Consider the following 23,377-nt stretch of genomic DNA (forward strand, 5'->3'; position numbering starts at 1 on the left):
CTTGTTTTTGAGAAAGAGAACTTAGTTTTCATTGTTAGATTTGAACATGCCAACCAACCTGTCATATATCTCCTTTGATGTGTTCAAATCGGAGATGTAAGAAACTAAATGTTTATGAATAGAATCCCTGATGATATTCTTTGCTTTGACTTCACCCTTCTTGTACTTTGTCTTAGCAACAACTAGTGAATTTGAAGGAGGTTCTGAAATCTTTCCTTGCACATAATCCATAACATCTTGCTCTTATAAAGTCAAATCAAGAGACATCTTCCATGCATGATAATTTGACTTATCATGAATATTACCATCAAACTTGAAGTAGGATGTGGAGGCCATTAAATCTTTCCCTTGATCAGTGATTTCTCTTCTCACTCTTGCTTGGGCTTTGTCTTCACCTCAACTTCGATACCATGTTAATTTTAGATAACGATGGTATGTTCTATGCTTAATAGAAATTTTACTTCAATTTTCTTATTAGCCCAATATCAATATCGAGTTTAGCAATCACATAAACATGATAGTAAAATGCAGATAGAAAATAAACAAATTTAGTAGAAGACAAGTCAAGATAAAAGGACACAAGATATGGCACCAGCCAGGGACAAACCCCAATGTGGGGAAACCAGTGATCAATTCTTCTTATAATTCTTCAAAAGTTCAGCAGAGAGAGAGAGAGTACAATATACAATTTTCACTTGTCGAATCAAAGTGAAATATGACCAGTCAAAAAATAGTAACAGAAATCCCTAACTAGAAATTCAATGCTAGTCAACATGGCATATTTGGACCTCCAAAACATCTCAGTCAATTTTGGTCAACTCAGCCTCCAACAACTAGAAAAATCAACCCAAAAACAGTTCAAAAAAGTCTAGTCAAATCTGGTCAACAAAAGTCAACGCTACAGCAAATCCTTCTATAGTCAACGCTAGTCAAACAGTGGTAAAAAAACCTCGATTTATGTGCCCAAAAATGTGGCCTACCCAAACATAGATCCCCCACACAAAACCACACTCAAAACAGGTCAAATTTGGTCAACGAAAATCAAAACAACCCTCATAGAATTTTAGTCCACGATGGTCAACGCAGGGACCAAAAACCCTTCTCTTCTTCGCATCTGTCGAGAGATGCCTCTGAAATTCATACCCAATCAATGAAGAAGGGAGAAGAATGAGTGTGAAATGAGATGACAAAATTAGGGGGAGGTTCCTTGTATTTATATGCAACATTGTGGGCTTAAGGGTGCAAATTAGATGGTTGGCCAACCTTGACAATTTGTCCATAATCAAATTAAATTCATAATTCCATTTGTACATGTCAGAGTGGGATGATCTTTAGAACAATCCTACACTTCTCAGAGAAATAAATCCAATAAAAATATTAGTTGCGTCATATGAGCTATCCAAGGTTAATTTTGGCCCTTGTTGCCAAATTTAAGAATTTGCCACCAATCATAAGATGACACGTGGCATAGGTGATGTCATCGTGGAGGTTGGAGCCCAACGGATTAGATTTAGTGCAAAAATAAGAAGTGTTAGGCTATGGGAGGAAGGACATGTAGGACTATAGCATGACACCGTAGGAAATAGTTGATTGGCATAAGGCTTGAGTGGGAGGCCCCCACTTAACATCTTGGCCTAGCAGAGGATACAAAAGTGTCGCAAAGTCTCTTGGAGCGGTTAAGTGCCAACTCCTTGGTCGCTTTTTGTAGAAGCATGACCAGCGGCGCAGAGCCACCTATGCAAAAAATTGACCTGTTTAGGGCTTAGCACCCAAAGTATTAATTCAAGGTTGTGGAGACCAATTCTATGGTGAAAAAATAGGTAAGGGGGCTGAGCGAAAGGAGCTTAAAGGAAAAAGGGAAAAACATATAGTTTTGATATAAACTTTGAAAATCAAGCCAAATTAAACTGCAGCTAAAAATAGAAGGCACACTATTAAATCTTATAAAATCTCCAGATTAACTAAACTAAGAAGAAAAATTGTAGATTGACTTGGATATTAAGCCCAGAACAACAAATCAAAATTAAACAAGGTAAAAGAACTTATAGAGGAGATTCAAAGGACTAATCTAAACAGGACAGAGGCAAAAAATAGTGATGCATGTAGAAATAAAATAAGGCAAAACTAGCAAAATAAAAACTATAAAAGAAGGCATGAGCAAGTAGAATAGACACAATTTTTTTGAGACAAATCTTCTAGTGCAATGACGTGTTGGTATGGTGAAGTTGATTCTTCAGTGGTGACTGAGATTTAATTATTTTTGAAAGTAGAGAAGGCATCATTCATCCTAGTATGAAAATGGATGTAAGATGGAATAGTGAGTGTCTAAAGCAAGTTGTAGCTTGTTGACTAGGGGTTGGTGCTCCTTCCAGTGGGTGTCTGAGAATAGTTGGGGTTGTATCTCCATTGAGTTGTAGCTGAAAAATCATGGAGTTGTAGCTTCCTATTGGTTGTAGCCAAAACATTGTATTTGCAAGTTGCAGGTTTCCCTATGAATAAAATGAAGAATAATTTTTTAAGAAGTTATTTTTTCTTTGTGTGTTCCCTTGATTGTTGAAATTATTCCTTGTCATACTTATTTCTAAAATTTCTCTTTATTGTCTTATTGTTCTTACGAAAAGTGAAAAAAAAAAAAAAAAATGGTAAAATTGTTACAATACTGATTCACACCCCCGCCCCTCTTAGTATTGTCCTAGTTTCCAAAAACTGGTATCAGAGCCATGTTGCTTTAGATCAGTTTAACAGATGGAAGAAAGATTAAGTACAATGGAAAACCATGAAGGACATTTTTCCAATAAGGCACCTATTTTCAGTGGAACAAACTGTGTGTTTTAGAAAGTGAGGGTTAAGACCTATATTAAGTCAATTGGAGATAATGTGTTGGATGTTGTGGAAGAAGAATATCAAAGACCTCCAACAGTGGTTACCAAAGATCAGAAGTTGAAGATCACATGAAATTTCAAGGTGATGGATTTTTTGCTTGCTGGTCTACCTGAATAAGAATTTTTCAAAGTAATGGATTGCACATTTGCCAAAGCAATCTAGGACAAGACGAGAAAATTATATGAAGGAGAAAACAAGGTAAAGAAAGCTATACTACAAGGTTTTAGGATCCAATTTGAATCATTGAGCATGCATGATGACGAAGATATTGCAAAGTATTTTTTAAGAATTGATGAAGTTATGAACACCATAACAGGGCTTGATGAGAAGCTAGAAGAAGATGTGGTAGTTCAAAAAGTGTTGAGATATCTTCCTAAGATTTTCAATCCCAACATGTCAGCCATTGACTAAATGGCCAATCTGATCACTCTCACTCTAGATCAACACCCGAGAATACTCATTTCCTATTAGATGAGGATTTAGAAAGGTAAGGCTCCATCCAAAGAACTAGCCTTCAAAGCAAAAAATAAGTTCAAGGATGAACTTGATGACTCATTTTGTGAATCAAATGAAGACGAAGCTAACTTTGTGAGGAATCTCAAGCGAAAATTAGGAAAGTATAAAGGTAAGTTTCCCTTTAAATGTTGTAATTGTGGCAAATTTGGTCATTATGCATCAAAGTGTCCTGAAAATAAGGAAAAGTATTGTGATCCTAAAGAAAAATTCAAGAAGGTTTAAGAGGATAGAAAGAAGGCTAAGAAGAAAGGTTTCTATGTTAAAGAAGAGAGCTCCTCTAAAAGTGAACCCATCCAAGCCTCAGATGAGGACATAGATGATGAGAGCTATAAAGAATTCATGCTTATGACCATCGAAAATCTGCAAGTCGATGCTAACTCTGATAATGAAGAAGGAGAAGTTGGCCTTGAAGGAGAATTGGTAAGTGCTCTTGAAGAAATTGAAAGGTTGAGGAAGAAAAACAAAACCCAAAAGGAGTATTTGATAAAGGAAAATGTTGAGGTTGTTGAGCCATTACTTCTACAATTAGAAGAAGGTAAGAAAATACAAGATTCCTTGAACCAGAATTTGAATGAAAAGGCTCAAATATGTGAGAAGCTGGAAAGAGAAATTGTATTGTTGAAGGAGGAGTTGGAGAAGGTCAAAATATAGCTTAGTTTCAATCAGAAATTTGGAAAATGGACTGAATATTTGAATGATATATTGGAAGCACAACGAGCCTCCTCAAATCGAACTAGTCTTGGTTTTGATGTTGAGTCTAGCACGACAGCTCAATTAAAGGGTAAAAAGACAATTTTCCTTTCTTCTAGAAAAAGAAAGGACTACACAACATCAAGAGACACTTACTCAACAAAAGACAAATCAGCAACAACAAAGGGAGTATTTTTTCCATGCAAATTTGGCTACCCAAAATTATGTTAAGCACAGAAGGAATCCATCCACGTACACCGATGTCTTCCTAGGATATTGTTTTACATGCACCAACTATGGACACAAAGCAACAAACTATAGAGTTAATATCTCTTACAGACAACTCAGATCCAAGAGAAGACTTTAGCAGACTAAAAGCAGACCCAAGTATAATAATCTTGTTTCTCCCCTGAATTATTAAGTGCAATGTTTTAAAAGCCAAAATTTTGGGCATATAGCAGTTAATTGCAATCTTAAAGAAAAGAAGATATGACCAGTTATTGAGAAAATTGAGAAGAAGCCAAAGGTCTGGAAAGTAAAAGAAAAATCATAGCAATGTGATATTGCCTTATATGCTTAGGATGGTGGGATCCATTGGTATGTGGAAAGTAGATGTTCCAGGTACATGAAAGGAGATAGAACAACTAGTTGATAAAGGTAATGTGACTTTTGGCAACAAAGCTCCCGGAAAAATAATTGCAAAAGGAATGGTCAATCTCTCAAATGGAAAAGGTAAAGCTAAGAAACTTTTGTATGTTGATGGGTTGAAACATAATCTGTTGAGTGTGTCTCAGATGTTTGATCAAGGCTATGATGTGGTTTTTAAATCCAAAAATTGTCAAATCAAGTCCATATGCACAGGTGAGATAGTTTCTAAGCCTATAAGAATAGACAATAATGTTTATGTGTTCAAAGAGAAGATAGAAAAGTGTTGCTTGACAAAGATTGATGAGATTTGTCTATGACATAAAAGACTTTGACATTTGAATTTCAATCAGATAGTCAAGCTAAGTAAGAAAAATATTGTCAAGGATTTTCTCAGGCTTTCAAACCTAGAGAAAATAATTTGCAAATATTTCCAACTGAGAAATCAAGTTCGAGTACCTTTCAAGGAAAAGGAGAAATCATCAGCAAATCCATTGCAGTTGGTACACATGGATCTGTGCGAACCATCCAAAATGTAGTCAGCCACACGTAAGTTGTATTTTATGCTAATAATTGATTATTTTAGCAGGATGATGTGGGTTTCCTTTCTCCGAGAGAAATCCGAGGCTTTTTAGAAGTTCAAAGAGTTCAAAGCCATGGGTGAAAATGAAATTGATTGGAAAATCAAAATCATAAGGTTTGAAAATGGAGGTGAGTTCATTTCAAAGGAATTTGATGAAATATGTAAAAATAATGGCATCAAAAGATAGTTTACAATAGCAGAGACTCCCCAACAAAATGGTGTAGCAGAAAGAGAAAACAGGTTAGTGTAGCAGCCATAGTGATGATGACAAAAAAGAATGTTCAACAGAGGTATTGGGTAGAGGAAATTCATACGACATTATTTATTCTCAATAAATCCCATCTCATACCAAACAATGAAAAAACTCGCTATGAGTTGTGGTGTGGCAAACTTGCAATAGTTAAACACTTCAAAAAAATTGGCAGTAGATGCTACATTAAGAGAAATGATGAAAAGCTTGGAAAATTCAATGCCAGAGCAGATGAAGGTATTTTTCTAGGTTATTCACATAAGAGCAAAGGTTATAGATGCTACAATAAAGTCACAAAGAGAATCATTGACTGCATCGATGTGAAGGTGGATGAGCATGATGATCAAGAAGTGAAACAACTTGAAAAGACGAGCATTGATGAACCAATAAGCATTGGTGATGTGAATGATGAGGAAATTGCAGAAGAAAGCAAGGAAGATACCTCTATTCCTCAAGCCAGAGATCCCACAAGGTATGGAAAAAAACACCACCTAGTTGATCAATTTTTTTGTGAATTAAATTTTGGAGTGTAGACAAGAAGGAAACTATTAAAACCCCCTACGTAAGCACATGTTTCCTTGCTTTCCATGGAGGAACCAAATGATATTGTTCAATCCAATCAATATCAACATTGGATAAAGGCCATGAATGAAGAATTGGACCAAACAGAGAAAAATGAGACTTGGGAGCTTGTTCCAAGACCTGCTAACAAGAATGTGATTGGCACAAAGTGGATTTTCATAACTAAATTAAATGATCATGGAGAAGTGGTAAGAAACAAGTCCAGACTTGTATGCATAGGATATGCACAAATAGAAGGCTTGGATTTTGACAAAAAAATTTCTCTTGTTGCTAGATTAGATGCAATAAGAATGTTTTTGGCATTTACTTGCTTTAGAAATTCAAAATCTCTCAAATGGATTTCAAATCTTCTTTTCTCAATGGAGATCTATAGGAGGAAGTTTATATAGAGAAGCCAAAAGTCTTTCAACTGACAGAGGAACCATGTTATGTTTGCAAACTTGAGAATTCCTTGTATGGTCTCAAGCAAGCCCTTAGATCTTGGTATTCCAAGCTAGACAACTACCTGCTCAAGTGTGGATTCAAAAGAGGTGCAGTTGGAAACAACCTGTATTTCAAAGAATAGGATAGAAAACTTATTGTGGTGGTAGTATATGTTGATGATACCATCTTTGTTACTATCTTAGATTTGTTGGCCAATGAATTTACAACTGATAGGAAGGTCGAATTTGAGATGTCCATTCTTGGAGAGCTATCATATTTCCTTGGATTATAGATAGCACAGAACCTTAAAGGTATTTTATTTCTTAAGGCAAGTATCTCAAGGAAGTGCTAAAGAAATTTGGCATGGAAGAACGCTCTGTAGTGAGCACTCAAATGGTGTCAGGTTGCAAGCTTAGCAATATTGATGAATCTCCAGCAGTGGACCAGACTTTATACAGATCTCTTATTGGAAACATTTTATATCTAAAAGCTTCAATACGAGACATCATACATGAGGTTGCTATAACTTAAATATTTCAAGTAGCCCCCAAACAAATCCATTTGTTAACAGCCAAGAGGATTCTCATATATCTCAAAGAAACAATGGACTATGGTTTGTGGTGCCCTAGAGGTAAAACAAAATCATTCATTATTTATACTAATATTTATTGGGAAGGTGATGTGGATGATTAAAAGAGCACAAGTGGCAGTGCTTTCTTTCTTTGAGACTGTCTCATCTCATGGTTGAGCAAGAAGAAATCTTCCATTTCCTTATCGACAATTAAAGCAAACTATATTTCAACAACTTCTTGGTGTACTTAATTATTGTGGATGAAGCAAACTTTGCAAGATGTACAAGTGTTTTATGATCAGTCGATCCCAATTATTTGTGACAATACAAGGGAAATCAACATGTCAATGAATTCAACATTTCACTCCAAAACAAAGCATATCCCCATCAAGTATCATTTCTTGAGAGAGAAAGTTCCAGCTCAGATTGTGAAGTTGGAGTATGCACCTACCAAAGAAAAAGTTGTTTATATCTTCACCAAGCCACTTCTTAGAGAACAATTTGAGTATTTGAGGCAAAGGTTGGGAGTTGTGCCTCATGCCTCCCTCCATGAGCTCTTCCTTTAATGAGAAGAAAGGCAGTGTTGCATTATCATCATATCAAGGTGAAGCTACCAAGTCCACAGGATCAACATAACAGAGAAAGAATGCTGAAAGATGGAGTATGGTGACAGAGGGAGCATGATGGTGTCTTTTCCACTGATGTCAAAGGGGGAGAGATCTAAAGAAATGAAATCAAACAAAAATAAAAATAAAAAACAAGGGGAGATATCTATGGGAGGATAAATCCTTAGGAGAAAAAAGGGGAGATCCATAGTGATCGCAATGCCAACAGTAGTACTATAGTAATAGAAAATATTATCTCAAGGGGAGCAACACTCAAAGGAGACACTCTATGTTGACATGTTTTTACAACAACAAAGGGTGTTTTGTTTGGTTTTGGTGTTGCATAAATGCGAAAGGGGGAGAGTTTTGATATATGTTGTCGTTGATGGAAACAAGGTAATGGAAAAAAATTGTTCATTACAATAAATATGTGGCACAGGTGTGAAAGAAGGTCTCAGTGAGCAGAATTAGGCAGCAGCATGGAAGCATAATGGTGGAAAGTCTTTGGAGCTAGTTTTGATGCAAGAGATCATCTTAGATTCAAGTGAAACCAACTCAGATGGAAATAGATATAAAAAATATTTCCAATGGTATGTAGAAGTTTGAAAATGGCCTCTTGGTTTGAAAAATAGAGCCAGTCAATTCTCTATGACTCCAAGTCAAGTTTGTAAAGTTAAAAAGTGTATGGGTGAGCCTTTGATGCATAGAAAAAGTTGGCTTAAATACCAAACTCGGTTGGAAAGGACCTCTACGTGAAGCTCTGGGTAGAGGTGGCAGCAGTGGTAACACTTTTGATTGGCCACAGGTGGAGCCCACCCGGTAGTGGTAGCTCAATGGGTTCACCCTAGCGCAACCATTTTGGTGCACAAATGGAAGGTATGGGAGATGGGCGTCAAGACATGGGAGCAGTAAGATGACCAATGAGAAGCATGTGGAGGTCCTCACTTTGACATCTCATCCTGCTGAAGGCAAGCCCATAAAGGAATTCCGAGAGGTTTTTTTGGAGAACACACGGCTAAGTGTCAGGCCATGTGGCAGCTTCCCGATGACATCTAAGACGACCCTATAAATAAACTCGGTGGCAACGAAAGGTGGTTTCCTACACATCCGATTGTGTAGATCAATAATGAAGAATCACTCTAGGACCTCTCTTCCAAAAACCAGAAATCACACAGGAGTGGTGTCGAGATTGGTTTCTTGGACCCAGTGGTTTTCCAATTTAACGAAGAAAAAGGTTGCAAAACAAGCCTTGAAGGAACTTTCTCTCTCCTTTGACAGAGGATAGGTGGAAGCATATGATTGGTCCATACAACGGGAAATGGTGACATTAGGAAAATCCAATGGTAGATGGACATGTGGTAGGTTGATTTAGTGTTTTCAAGAACCCAAAGAGCCCAATTCTGGGTAACATGTGTCACCAATCAGAAGATGACACATGGAACGTGGCATCATCCTAGAGGTTGGAGCCCGATGGATTAGATCTAGTGCACAAAGAGGAAGTGTTATTCTATAGGTGTCGAGACACATAAGGCTACAACATGATGTAGCAGGAAATAATTGATTGGAAGAAGGCTTGAGTAGGAGGCCCCCACTTAATAGCTTGGCTCAACATAGCAATTCCATAAGGTTTGTAGAAGGCACAAAGAGTATGCACCATGATATAGGGAGCTATAGGCTAAGTGCCCGCACTGAGCCCTGTGCCATAGGTAGGAACTAGGGGCATGGAGGATATAAAGAGTCGTGAATGCTCTTGGAGTGGCTAAGCACCAGCTCCTTGTTCACTTTGTTTAGAAATGTGACCAACAACGCAGAGCCCTTTATAGAAGGAATTCGCCCACATAGGGCTCAAAAGGGCTTAGCGCCAAAAGTATTAAGTCGTGGTCACAAAGACTAGTTCTATCACATAAAAATAGATAATGGAGTTGAGCAAAAGGATCTTAAAGTCACAAAGGTGAAACAATCAATTTTTATCGTAGTTTTGTCAGTTAAGTCAAATTAAACTGCAACTAAATATAGAAGGCACATTGTTAAATCCTGTAAAAGCTTTATATCAACTAAAATAAGCAGAAAAAACAACAAATTGACTTGGATATTAATCCCATAACAACATATCAAGATTAAACAAGGTTAGAAAACTTGTAGATTAAAGTCAGAGGACTAATATGAACAGGAAAAAGGAAAAAAATAGGGATGCATGCGAAAATCCAAGAAGCCAAAATTAGCAAAAGAAAAACTATAAAGTAAGGTATGAGCAAGCAGAATAGCCAATTTTTTTGAGATAGAGCCTCTGATGCAATGAGGTGTTGGTGTGGTGAAGTTGATTTTTGAGTGGTGATTGAGATTTAATTGATTTTGAAAGTAGGGAAGGCAATCATTGATCCTAGTATGAAAATGGACGAAAGATGGAATATTTAGTGTCTAAAGCAAGTTGTAGCTTGTTGACTAAGGGTTGGTGTTCCTTCCACAAGGTGTTGGAGAATAGTTGGGGTTGTAGCTCCATTTAGTTATAGTTGAAAAATTATGGAGTTGTAGCTTCCTGTTGGTTGTAGCCAGATCATTGTATTTGCAAGTTGTAGCTTGCCCTATGAATAAAATGGAGAAGAGGTTTTTAAGTAGTTTTTTATTCTTTGTATGTTTCCTTGATTGTTGAAATTATTGCTTGTCATACTTATTGATGAAAGTGATATTTACTATATTCTTGTCCTTGCACAAAGTCAAAAAAAATATTTTAATTGGTAAAATTGTTGCAATATTGATTCACCCCCCTCTTAGTATTGTCCTGGTTTCCAATAGTAAAAGCTTAATTTTAGATCATTCAATATTGTTTTATAGAGTCTCGATCGAGCCCCTGCTAACCACGTATATGGATTGATCGAGGGTTTACGAAACCCTTGATCGGGCTATTTGACTTTGAAATTGAAACACACAATTGAGAATTTTAAGCATTCGATCGAGCCTTTGAAATCCTAAAATCCATAATTTTAGTACCTCTTCTACAAAAATTCCTACAACACCATTTTGTACCCTAGAAAACTTACGGTTAAATTTGTCCTTATGTGGCAGAGTTTATCATGTTGGATTCATGAAGGAATCCTCCATAAAATGGCATATTAATTTGATATTTTCAAATTCATATGATATTTTTCATCTAATTTCTTTTAAACATAATGCTTGAAATTTTTTTGAATTGTTTTAAAGAGGTTGAATAAAAAATCAATATCATAAAATATACACAATGAAAACTTTTCAAAAAATGCCACTATCTTCGTTTATGAGTCCTCTCCAAAAGTTTACTCTTGGTTTTTCAATTTATTTAAATAATTGAAAAAAAAAACTTATGTGAACACATTTGTCTGCAAAATGCAATTGAAATATTACTTCGCCAACTTCCATAAATAATAAAAAATATAATTTTGCATTAAAAGAAAAATTAATATGAAAAACTTAGCTCTCTCTGTGTTGATCATGCTTATAATTTATTTTTTTTAAATAACACATTTTACACTAAGTTATGCTACATGAACACACACATATCTGTTAAGATGTGTGAAAATTTGCAAGGACAAGCATTTCATTTAATGGAAAATTGACATATTATATGACACCAAATATTTTTGCTAAAAACATCATTAGGACAACAACATAATTATCCACAATTTGTATTTTTACACCGAATAAAAATTCACAGTGCTTAACTGAATTTTGAGGGATTCAATTCGATGAAAGAGGAAAAACTTGAAATTTCATTGCCACATTTGGCCCAAAAGTGTAACTCATCTCCATGCATTCACCGTGAAGTTTTTTCTAGTCTGGTCCTAGTATTCCTTTTGTGTTTTTATTTTCCACTTGTAAGTTGGAGATGTGATGTAGAAATATGACTTGAGGGAAAACCTAAGTTAGAAAATTCTTTTGTTTCTGTCAAACAAGAACAACCTCTCTTGCCCATAAAATAAGTCACGATCCCTCTTTTTCCTAGAAAAATGAGCACCTTAATAAACTTTGCAAAATTACATCCCAAATAAAACTAATCAAATAAAAGGTAAATGAAGAGAAAGGCTTCCTACCCAAAGAGATGATGCAAGCAACTTTGTCAGGGTACTGAACATGCATGCTAGCAGTGAAACAATGCTTGTGGTTTCTTGAGTGACTCCACTGAGGTATTGAATAGGCCTACTTGCAGCAGAGCAACACCATAAACTCACTTTTAAATTATAAACATCATAAACCCCCTATCATGTTTTCTATCATTGTTGAAGACTAACATGTGTGAGCTCTTGATGTAGCGTTTAAAGACTAATAAGACCTATATATGGAGGGAGATGAATGGCATATTTATAAATGGCCAAGTAACTCAAGTGGTTCCCATGGTATTTAATTCAATACTTCCTTGCATTTATTAATAAGTCTCAATCTATTAAAGGAACTAGGCAGAGAAGTTGGATTCTACGAGTGGTTTTCCATGCATTGTAGTTGTTACAACAACACCATAAAATTTAGCCTACCACTCAAATTTTGGGTCCCCCTCTGCTTTCAAGGCTCCAATGGTTATTTCTATATATTAGATTGATTAGATATTTCGATGACCTAGTTCTCATCAAATCCTATGGTTGTTCATGCTTCCACATTGCATATAGTATATGTCCACCATTTCTTATCTTTTTTATCTTCTTTATGAATGCATTAGGGTTTGGAAGATTTTTATTTTAGTGATGCACTTTTAAAAGCTTTATGTTTTCATGACATGCATTGCAATTCACAAGTCATGAGTTTATATTGCATGAGTGAGCATGACATCCTTGATTTATTTTGGTTCTCATTCTATTGAATGCATTAGGGTTTGTGAATTTGTTTCTTTCATGATGCACCTTCAAGCCTTATGTATTCATAATATCGCAAATTATAGGTGGACATCTTGTGTTATTGGATGTTATTCACTCTAGTTTTCATTCTCTAATTTGCATCTTCAAACCTCAACCTTCATGAGAATTTAATGGAATGTTTAAGTCATGCTAGTTGCATTATCATTGTTGGAGATTACATTCTATAGTAATGCCATTTTGGTTATTAAGTTCCTTCGTGTGCTTGAATATTGAATGGGTTTCCAAACTTGAACTTCTTTTTCCAAATTGGTGTAGCTTCCATCACCTTAGTTGGCTATTAGATATTATTTTATTTCAAAGGATTTGATCTTGATTCAAGCCTCAAAATCTCATAAATATGCTTGGAGGGTTTGTATATATATTTCCATGAGTTCAGGAGTATATTTCCAAATTTAAGTTTAACATTAAGTTTTTTTCAAGAGAATACATTAGAAACAACTTTGTCACTTATATTTACAAATAATTTGGAGGCTTTTTTTGAGTTCTCTTTTGGGACTAATATTTACAATATTTTATTTAGTATGCATTCAAGTTGCAAACAACTCACCTTTGCATCTTTCATAGAAATCATTAAAAAATTGCAATTGTACATAAACATGTTATTATAATATCTACTAACTATTTTTCACAATGATCTTGCATGGTACGATAATAATTATTCTTATAATGTGATTGGCAAGTCTCTTCTTATAGGAAAATATTTTAATAATGTAGAAAAAAACTCAGATTTGGTTGGAAAGCACTTAATCCAATGAACTCTCCACCTCTATTTTTCATTCCTTAATTAAGCTTTTATGGTGAAGGTTTCTCAATAGCAATGATCTATACAAGACGCAAGACACAAAAGGAAATCTTATCATGTCACCCCATACAAGGTGATTGTGGAAATGCTTTTGGATCATAACTCTTTTAAGATCGTGAAAAAATAAAACTTTAGAAAAATTAAGATTTCACGATGCCCTTATTGATGTTGGCAATGTTATAAATAAGGAATTATGTTAAACCAGGCAATAAATATTATATTAAAACAATAACAACGGAAATTATCATAAGCACTACCCTAAGGATTGTATATCAACTATGCAATAGATAATATACCAGCAATGTGGAATAAGAAATATAAACAATGAATTTGGAGACAAATAATGTGTTGCACATGAAATTAAAGTGGCATATTAGATAATAGATTAAAGAAACACATTAATCAATAATTAAAGCAACACATTAAGTAATAATAAAAGATGGTGAAGATAATAAAAGAGCATATTATATATATATTATATATATATAAACAAATGCATTGAATGAAAGCCAAAACAATACGTGACCAGCGAACTACAAGCAATGTGTTAAGAGGAGTTACGTTACAAATGTGTTGCTAAAGGAAACAATAATGTGTTATGATAAAGGTTAAGAGGAGTTACATTATAAATGTGTTGTTTAAGGAAACAATAATGTGTTATGATAAAGGAGCGATGAACAATTAAAAAGGTGTGTTGAATAAGTTGTTAAATAACTATTTAAAGCAATGTTGATAACCATTAAAAGAAAGTGATTAGAAGCATTCAATTAATATGTTGATAATCTTATAAATGTTTCATTATTTACTAAGATTGATTTAGAAGATGTTATAATTCCAGTTTTGATGTTATTTCATTATTTACTAAGATTTTCTTAGAAAATGTTATCTAAGTTTTTTTGAAGCATTTGATTGTGACACTGCAAAACTTGCGGAAGTTTGTCTCCTTTCAACATTCTTTAGTTTCCATGGAGAATACTATGAGAAAATAACAGAGGTGGCAATGGGACCCCCCTTTTTCCTATTGTAGCAAATCTATAAATGGAAAAATTTGAACAAAAAGCAATAAATTACTACCCTTTAAAGACTAAAAGATGGAGAATATATGTTGATGATACTAATGTGAATTGGCAACATGGCAAAGAAAAGCTTAATAAATTCCTGGATTATCTTACTGGTATATTGAAGGACATTAAATTCACTATGGAACTAGAGGAAAACAATGATATTCCTTTCCTAGATGTATTAATTACCAGAAATAATGATGGAACTCATCAAGTTTTTAGAAAAAAGGCACATACTAACAATTATCTTCATGCAGACTCCCATCATTACCCAGCTCAAAAGTTTGGTGTTCTGGACACCTTGGCATTTACAGTTGTTAGAATATCTGAGTATGGTATTCAAGGAGATTGGTTACGAAATAAAGGATATCTCTAAGGCCATTAAGAATGCCAAGGAAAATGTAAACAACTTTCAAAGACCTACTAGTCTTCAAACTTTCTTCAGAAGAACACACCTTCCATACATTCGAGGTGTCACTGAAAAATTGCCAAGGTTCTCAAAAGAAGAAATATTGGTTCATTGTTTAGGCCATTTGAAACAATAAAACAAAAAATGAAATCAGTTAAGGACAACATTGATCAAAATTAGTTGAAGGGAGTCTACAAGATCAATTGTTCTTGTAGAAAAATCTACATAGGTGAAACTGGAAGATCATTCAAAAAAAGAATTAAGGATCATTTTGTCAACATTAGAAATCAAAGGTCTTGAACACTAAACATCACATCCGCATAGAGGATGCTACTATCATTGCTAAGGAGGATCACTATTTCAAAATAAGACAAAGCTTTGGAGATTCAGAGACATCCTAATAGCCTTAATTGAGATGGAGGTCTTGAGGTGAGTAAAAATTGGCTCCCCACACTCTCCCAACTTTAAGGTTTGTTTCCTCACCCTTATAACTTTATTCTAATCAAATTAGGTTTAATTAACTATTACATTACATTAATTAATCTATTTGGTAACCATTAATTATTTAATTTACTACATTAATTTATCAATTAAAATAACTAATTAATTAAATATATTTATTAATTAATTTATATTATTAATTAATTAATAAAAATAATTAGTTGATTTGGTTATTAATAATATCAATCAATTTATTAATAAATTTATTAATTAATTAATGATACCTATGATAAATTAAATCTCTTTATTAATTAGTTAACTAAATAGTAATATTAATTAATTAATTTGGCAATTAATTATTTAATTAGTGAAATTAATTAATTAATAATATTAATTCAATTATTAATTATCCCTAGCAATCTGAAGGTGCGTTGGAATAATCTATTGCAGACATGTGTTGCAATGGTTATACTATTCGCTACCAAAGAGAGTGGATAATAAGATGCATTGAAGATATAATGCGTTGTGATAATGTGTTGCAGAGGTTGTACAAAGTTGCAAAGAATCAACTATTGGTTATATAAACACTACCAAAGATATGCAAAAGATTATATTCAATGTTGCTGAATTGAAATGGATATACAATAAGCCATGGATTATATATTAAGTGCTGCAATAAATCATGATATTAAACACAATGACAGAAGTAACATGTCAAAGGATATATATATATATATATATATATATTAAAAACTAGGAAAGGTGATATACAACCATTGTTGTCAGAGGTCATATATTAATATTATGAAGGTTGTATATAATAATGATTGCAAAAGGACATATCAGACCTGCAGACAATTGAAAAGAAACACATCACTCTGGCAAATAAACTGCAATATGCTCTGCCAATCTATGATAATATCACCATTTCCCAATGAATTTAGAAACTGATAGGGCAGACATCAAATTGTTGCTTCCACAAAAGGCATTACATCTGACACAAAGGCATTACCTAGGCTGCAAAAGGTGATCAACCGTATTTTCTTTAGAGTCTGGCAAAGATTCAACCCTTCTGGCCTTGTTCAATCAAGAAAAACACTGTAGACAGGAACAAAACTGATACCTTTGCTCTCTCAACAGTTTCATACATTGAGAGAGCACTTATAAAATCATTGGTCGTTCAGTACTACTGCATATTTTTTTACATGGGTGGGAGAAACCAGGTTGCCTCATAACAAGTTAAGGTATTCATTTGCTGGTCCACTTGTCACTTTGCCTCTTATTGGGAACATCAACAAGCAAAGGGGTAAATAAACTTATGCCACAATGTAATGACAATAGTCATTTCATTACAGGGATGCAAACTCCTCCCAATATCTCAGTATTAATACATGTTATACATTTCTTATTTGTTATAATGAGTTTGTTTTTATTTTTTATCTACTTATTGGCATTTTTTTACTAGAAAGGAATTGGTTGGTAGAAAATTGAGTACATGAATTCACATCTCACAATATTAATCATTTTTGTTAGAATAGTATTGTCTTAAATAGTTGATTGGGAATGTTATTAATCATGGAGATTATATTGATAGGAATGGGTATATTCATAGGAATGGTAAAAAGTAGAAGTTTTAATATATATATATATATATATATATATTTTCTTTGAAAATGGTGAAAGATTGTGGGGTGCATAAAAGATATTTAGCTTTAGCCTATGGCAATAATAATATCTTTTTCGTAGTTATTTTTTATGATTTCCTGGATTAAGATTTATATATTTGTGCAGGGCATTGTGAGGTATTTAAATGCAAGCTCATGCATTATTAAGATAAGTTAATTTTATGAATTTTATGTACAGAAATTAACAAGTTCTTTTAATGGTTATGCAGAGTATTGCAAGACCTTGTGCACATTATACATTCTATGGTTGTGCATTCATTTTATTTTATTTTAGTAGCCTTATTGTACAAGTTATTGTTTTATAATGGTTGATTTAAGCATGAAAATCCATTAATCCTAAATGATAATAGGCATAGGTATGTGCTAAAAAATTATGTGGAATTTTTGAAAATTTACCTTTCCTTTAGGAGATTATTGCTAGGATAATAAGGCACTTACTGGGTTTTTTCCCTTAGCTTGCTGCAGCTATCAACTCCCCCATCCTATTTTTCTTTTATGATTTCAACTGAATAAGTTTTATTCATTTATGCAATAGTAGTATAAGGCATGGGAATATGAACTTGTGTTTTTGATGATGTTTGAACTAATAATATTTTCTAATTATTATGCAGGAATGATACAAAACCATATACTTATGGCTAAAGTTAATGTACTAATATTGCTTTAAATCCTTGACAAGATGAAATTGAAACTATTTCAAAGTCAAAGCTATTGGGAGAATGGTCAGTCATAATAGTTTGCACATGGAAGCTTTAAATATTACTTCATTTTTTTATTACATTGTAATATTTCATGTCAATATTAAATAAAAGTGATCATCTTAGAGTCACTTGGAAGGTGAAGACTTTTTGAGTCAGATGGACAATGAGGGGATTTGAAAAGTCATGGGAGAAGTGAACAATCACCTATTCACTTGTGTAAGATGCCCCTCATGCCTCATTCTTAGGGGCTTTTGGCACTTGAATGCTTTAACATAGCTGTAAAATTCTAGGCTTTGAGCACATTTATTCTTGGTAGTTGATAGAACAAGTGATTGTGAGGCTAAGGTTTGTGTTTTCAAGATGATATGAACTGCTCTCATCCCACTATTGGGTTTTGAGAGGCTTGCAGTACATGTGCTTGAATTTATCAACATTATTAATGAGAAGCTTTCACTTATTGCATTGATTCCTATGCATGTTAATGGCACTAGTAATGGTTATCCAATGCTTTTGTTGTTTATTCATGTGTATTTACGTATTAGGTGTATGTTTTTGAACTAATTCATTATATGAAACTTATGTGTTTGTTATGAATCTATGTTATTAATCCAATGTTAATGTTAGTAATTGATTCCAAACTTATTTGAAGTTGGTTCCTAGCACCTTCTTACTTGTGTATGTCTTATTCAATGTTAATGTTAAGAATTATTTGTAGTTAGTTAGTAGCATGTTCTTACTTGTGTATGTCTTAGTTAACCTCAGGTCTTTGATTCTTTCTCAAGGCATCCTCTTTCCCATTGTCTTGTTATTAGTTTCTTGTATTATGTTTTGTTAGCCATCAATAGAGAGTTGACCTCATCCTCATTCTTTTGGAATTTTGGGCTTGGTATCACACTCATTTCTTTGTATTTGAAAGCCAAAAGTAACACGTACACACATGGTGGGATTAGGGCCCACAAATCATATCGGGCTTCTATCTTAAATAGTGTGAGGTCTAATTAGGACTTCACCCCAAGGAGACCCCCTAATTTTGGATTAATATCTAGCACCATCAGCAATATGTCAACAACTACAATGTCTATCACTTAATGAATTTGGAGATCCAAGGATGTTCTAATCAAGAAATATTTCAGTGCACCTATGACCTTAATATATGAGGTGTCGAGCTGAATAATATTAGCATTAATCATTGTTGGCACAACACATTTTCAAGCACACGGAATAAGGCATGACATTGGAGGAATCTCTAGAGTCAACTGGGAAGTTGTGCACATTGTTGTGGAAAATAACAAAGATTAGGCATAAAGGTGGGGTTTTTGACTTTGAATGGGATCCAGTAATACTAGTGTTGGTTTACTTGGAAGCATTTAAGCTACTCAATGTTGTAGTAGGGGTTTTTGTAGAGGTTTTAGGTTTTAATGTGGGTTTAGGATGAGGAAGAGAGGATTCATAGGTTTTCATAAGAAACTCTCTCTCTTGAGGAAGGTTGCAAAAAACTTAAAGTGAGACATTTTCTATGGTCTTCTTCATATATTTGATCACATTATACTTTATGGGTTTGCTGTCTAAAGAAGTTGGGGATATAGGGATATCAACAAGAGGATATAAGGATATCAACAAGAGTTGAAGACTTGGTGTTCTATGAAAACCTAGATGGTTTTCTATTCCGTGTAGAGTTTGAGGTTTGTTTTTTTCTCTAAGAAAGGATGAGATATGTCTTTTTATTCTATGTAGAGATGGGTTTTGTCTTTGGTTAAGGCTTAGTAATTTTCTCAAAATTTTGGGGTGGCATCACCTATCTTAGTAGAGATTTTCCTTTGGCAAGCTGACAAGTATTAGGTGCAAATCCTTTATTGTGAAAATTATAATATTTTGGGGCTACCAAAGTGGCTTTGGTTTCTCCTAAATAAATTTCCCTAATAGTCTGCATAACAGTATCTACTACCCAATCCTATAAGAACATAGCCAATTCTTCATGGGCTTCTTCTTAAGTTGTATTGGGTTCATCATAAGCTTCTTTCGCTTGCTCATTAGACAATGATTGTTGTTCCAAGAGCTAATTTATAACCAATGTCATAGAATTTACCCAATAAGGGAAGGTTTTCTCATAATGATTTCCCTGATGATAGGAACAAAATGTATCCATGACAAAATAATTTAAGTTCAACTTTAGACTTGAACTATTAGTTGGTTTTGGTTGAATTTTGGTTATCTTTTGAAAAGGTTAAAAAATTCTTTGCCATGATGAAATTTCCCTTGAGTTCTTCTTCAATTTAACTACTTCATTTGTAAGCTTCTTCATGAGTTTTAGAACACTCCCTAAATGTTTAGAATCTTTCTTTGCTAGGTTAGTCAACACTAAAGTCTTATTCCCACTAACCTTAGGCTCTTCCTTAGGATCCCTTCGTAGGATAAATTTATTTCTTTGATTTAATAGCTTCCTCAAATTTATGGGCTATGTCATTCTTATATTCCCTTTTAAAAAATATGGCTATGGAAGGGCTTAAGGCTAAGGTGTAATATTCTATGGCCAAAGGGTCAGCAAGGTGAAGTCTTCAAAGAGCTTATTTAAAACAACAATAAAATATTGATTAAAATGGTTGACTTTTTCTTTCTTCTACATATTGATCGCATTAAATTCTTTGAGAAGGGAGGATTTTCTCCTCATAAAATTTACAAATAAAATCCCTCTCAAAGGCATTCCAACTAGCTATTGAAGCATCATGTAGATTATAGTACCATGTGGATGCTTTTTTCTCAAAGGTATAAGGAAAAATACTACAAACCACATCCTCATGTTGCATATTCATTAGACATAAGGTTAGATATAAGTTCTTTATTTGGTCTTTAGGAGTGATATCTTTGTAAGGATCAAAACCTAATAGAAGCCTCTCCAACCATTAAGGGAGATCAAAAAAAAATCCTACAAGGTTGAGGGATCTTTAAAACATCAAGTTAGGTTGGGGATTATTGGACATTATATTTGGTATGTTTTCATATTGTATGTTGTCTTTAGAATTGGAGTGATGGTTATGATCAATATGACTAGTTTCACCATTAGTATGGAACTATACATGTGTATAGGGAAAAGAACTATATGGAGTTGGAGCTCTATTATCAAAAAGAAAAGGAATTTATTGAAAAGCATGCTCAATAAGATCTTCAACTGAGTCAACTAGGACGTCGTCCTTGGTGGTTGGTCTTATGGTAGCCATTTTCCTATGGAGATGAGGAGCTACATGGAGTCTTTCAATTTTCCTAGCCTAATCACAAGTAATATGCATGAGGGAATTAACATCATTGGAAGGGATGGAATACAAAGCTTGATTAGAGGTATTTTGCATACAAATTTTATCCTACTGACAAGACAAATCTCCCTACACTCAGAAACCAAGTCTAGAAACAAAGAAAGAAACATATGAAAACATTCCCTAATTTATCATTAAATCATAGATGTAAATGGGATGAATATCTCATACCTTTTTTTCGAAATGCTTGATGATGATCCTCGTTGTTTTCCTTTGTATATTTCAACCTTTCTCTCTTGATTCTCCAAGAAGAGACCTATAAAGACATAAACAAACAAGTGATCAAAGCATATAACACATCAATGATTCAACCATAAATTATGTAAGTGATCAATGAGTCTTACAATAAACATCATTACAAATGTATATGTGAAAGAAACACTTATTTTTATTAGGAATGAAGAAAAGGAGAGTTACAATTGGAAGCCTCCTTCCAATGATCCTCAATTCAAACACTTGCAATAAAAAAGTATTCAATGGATTCTTGGACAACATGTAAGTATAGTTCAAAATTTAGAAATGGCAACCCAATTTTCTTTGAGTGCATTGTTCTTATAGGGAAAGAGTGGAAATTGAGATATCCATAAGGGAGGAAGCAGATCCATAATGAATGGGATGGATCCACTATGGCACGACAAAGGTCCATGATAAAGGGAGCTCGAACCCAATCTCCACCACTTTGGATTAGATACAAATCTCGAGGATTCTAGAATAGGAAGCTTCCTTTGGTTTTTATTTTTTACCTTTGTATGAATACCACAGTGCCTTTCACATAGGAAAATTGTGATGGCATCGCTCTATGTTTAGTTTGCAACATGTGACATCGTAGGTTACTCAAGACCCGTGATGACCTCTAAAATCAAGGTATTTTAGGTATTTAATCTAGGATTCTTATCATTCATGGAGAGGTATTTCTTCCATCTTTCATGGGAATTCATGACAATAGTTCATGAGATAGCGAAAGATCCATATTTGGTAGGATTTGCATTGATGTGAGAAATTGATGTGTAAAAGATTGCCCCCTAAAGTATAAAGTCGGTAAGGGTATGACGGTTGAATTACTTCATCACGCAAAGGTAGGAATCAAGGAATCACCGGTTGGAGACCTGGAAATCAAAAATAAAGGAATTATAGTACGATGTCATCATATGATCATCACTTAGGTAGGAATTCCCATATTTAGAGTACAAGTATCTCAAAATTAAAGTGTGGAAATATGCAAATATCTATATAAAGATGAGGTCATGACCACCAGATATACATTATGGATCCATGCTACAATCATGAAACTAAAAACTCAACACAATCTGGATATATCAAACAAAATCCAAGGTCTTCATCTCTATCAATATGTAGCACAAACCTAACCATGTGAATAAATATCTTGAATTTGAACATGGTTGAGACCATTTGATTACGAGTCAATGATGAAGATTGTTAACAAATGTGAGAGAATCCACTAGTAATGACAATGGTTCTCAAGGTACTCTAATATAATCTATGAGGTGTGAATAAATGATTTGAGGTCGAACACCCATATAATCATCTAATCGAAGTTCAATGATGAGAACATGTCATCAAAATCTATTAGAGAATTATATATTACAGAGCAATGTATCACATAAAATATTTCAGAAATATAAACACAAAAAATGCATAAAACAAGAGAGACATAGATATACGTGGTTCACCCAATTTGGGCTACGTCCACGGAGAAACAGCCAGTCCTTCTTTTTATATTATCCAGCAAACTGAAGAGATACAACCTACAACAGATCTGTTGTAATTCCCTCTTCGCTCTCAATATCCTCTCTCTTCCTCACTCAAAATACAGATATGCATAGACGCAATACAATTCCCTCATATATATAGCGATGGGTTGCCTTCTAGGGCAAAAAACCCTAAATTAAACATGACTTCTACTGTCAGATCTCCACCTAATGAACGACCCAGATTGACTACGAAATTACAACATTTTACAAGGAAATTTTACATCTATTCTTAGCTTCAGGGGCGCTACCCCCGATCCCCCCCTGGAACCCCACTGCAACAAATATTTTACCTGGGGTCCAATGTAGCGATACCTTTGAATAGAAAAGATAATCAAGCTCCACACCCAACAATCTCCCACTTGGAGACTAATTATAGCAACTCCACCACTGCTTCATTTGTTGGACAATGACTCCACTTTGGACCTGGTTGTTTCTCATCTTCTTCATCATACTTGAAGACCAATTGAAATTGAGCAAATTCTCAGTTTCTCCCTGGTTACAACTTTTGTTAACATATCTGCAGGATTTTGACTAGTGTGTATCTTTTCCCGCTTCAACTATCCATATTCC

The sequence above is a fragment of the Pinus tabuliformis genome, chromosome 4_1 (assembly GCF_031772625.1).
Source record: "Pinus tabuliformis cultivar Carrire ecotype Pingquan chromosome 4_1, CPIR1, whole genome shotgun sequence".
In the NCBI taxonomy this organism is placed as follows: Eukaryota; Viridiplantae; Streptophyta; class Pinopsida; order Pinales; family Pinaceae; genus Pinus; species Pinus tabuliformis.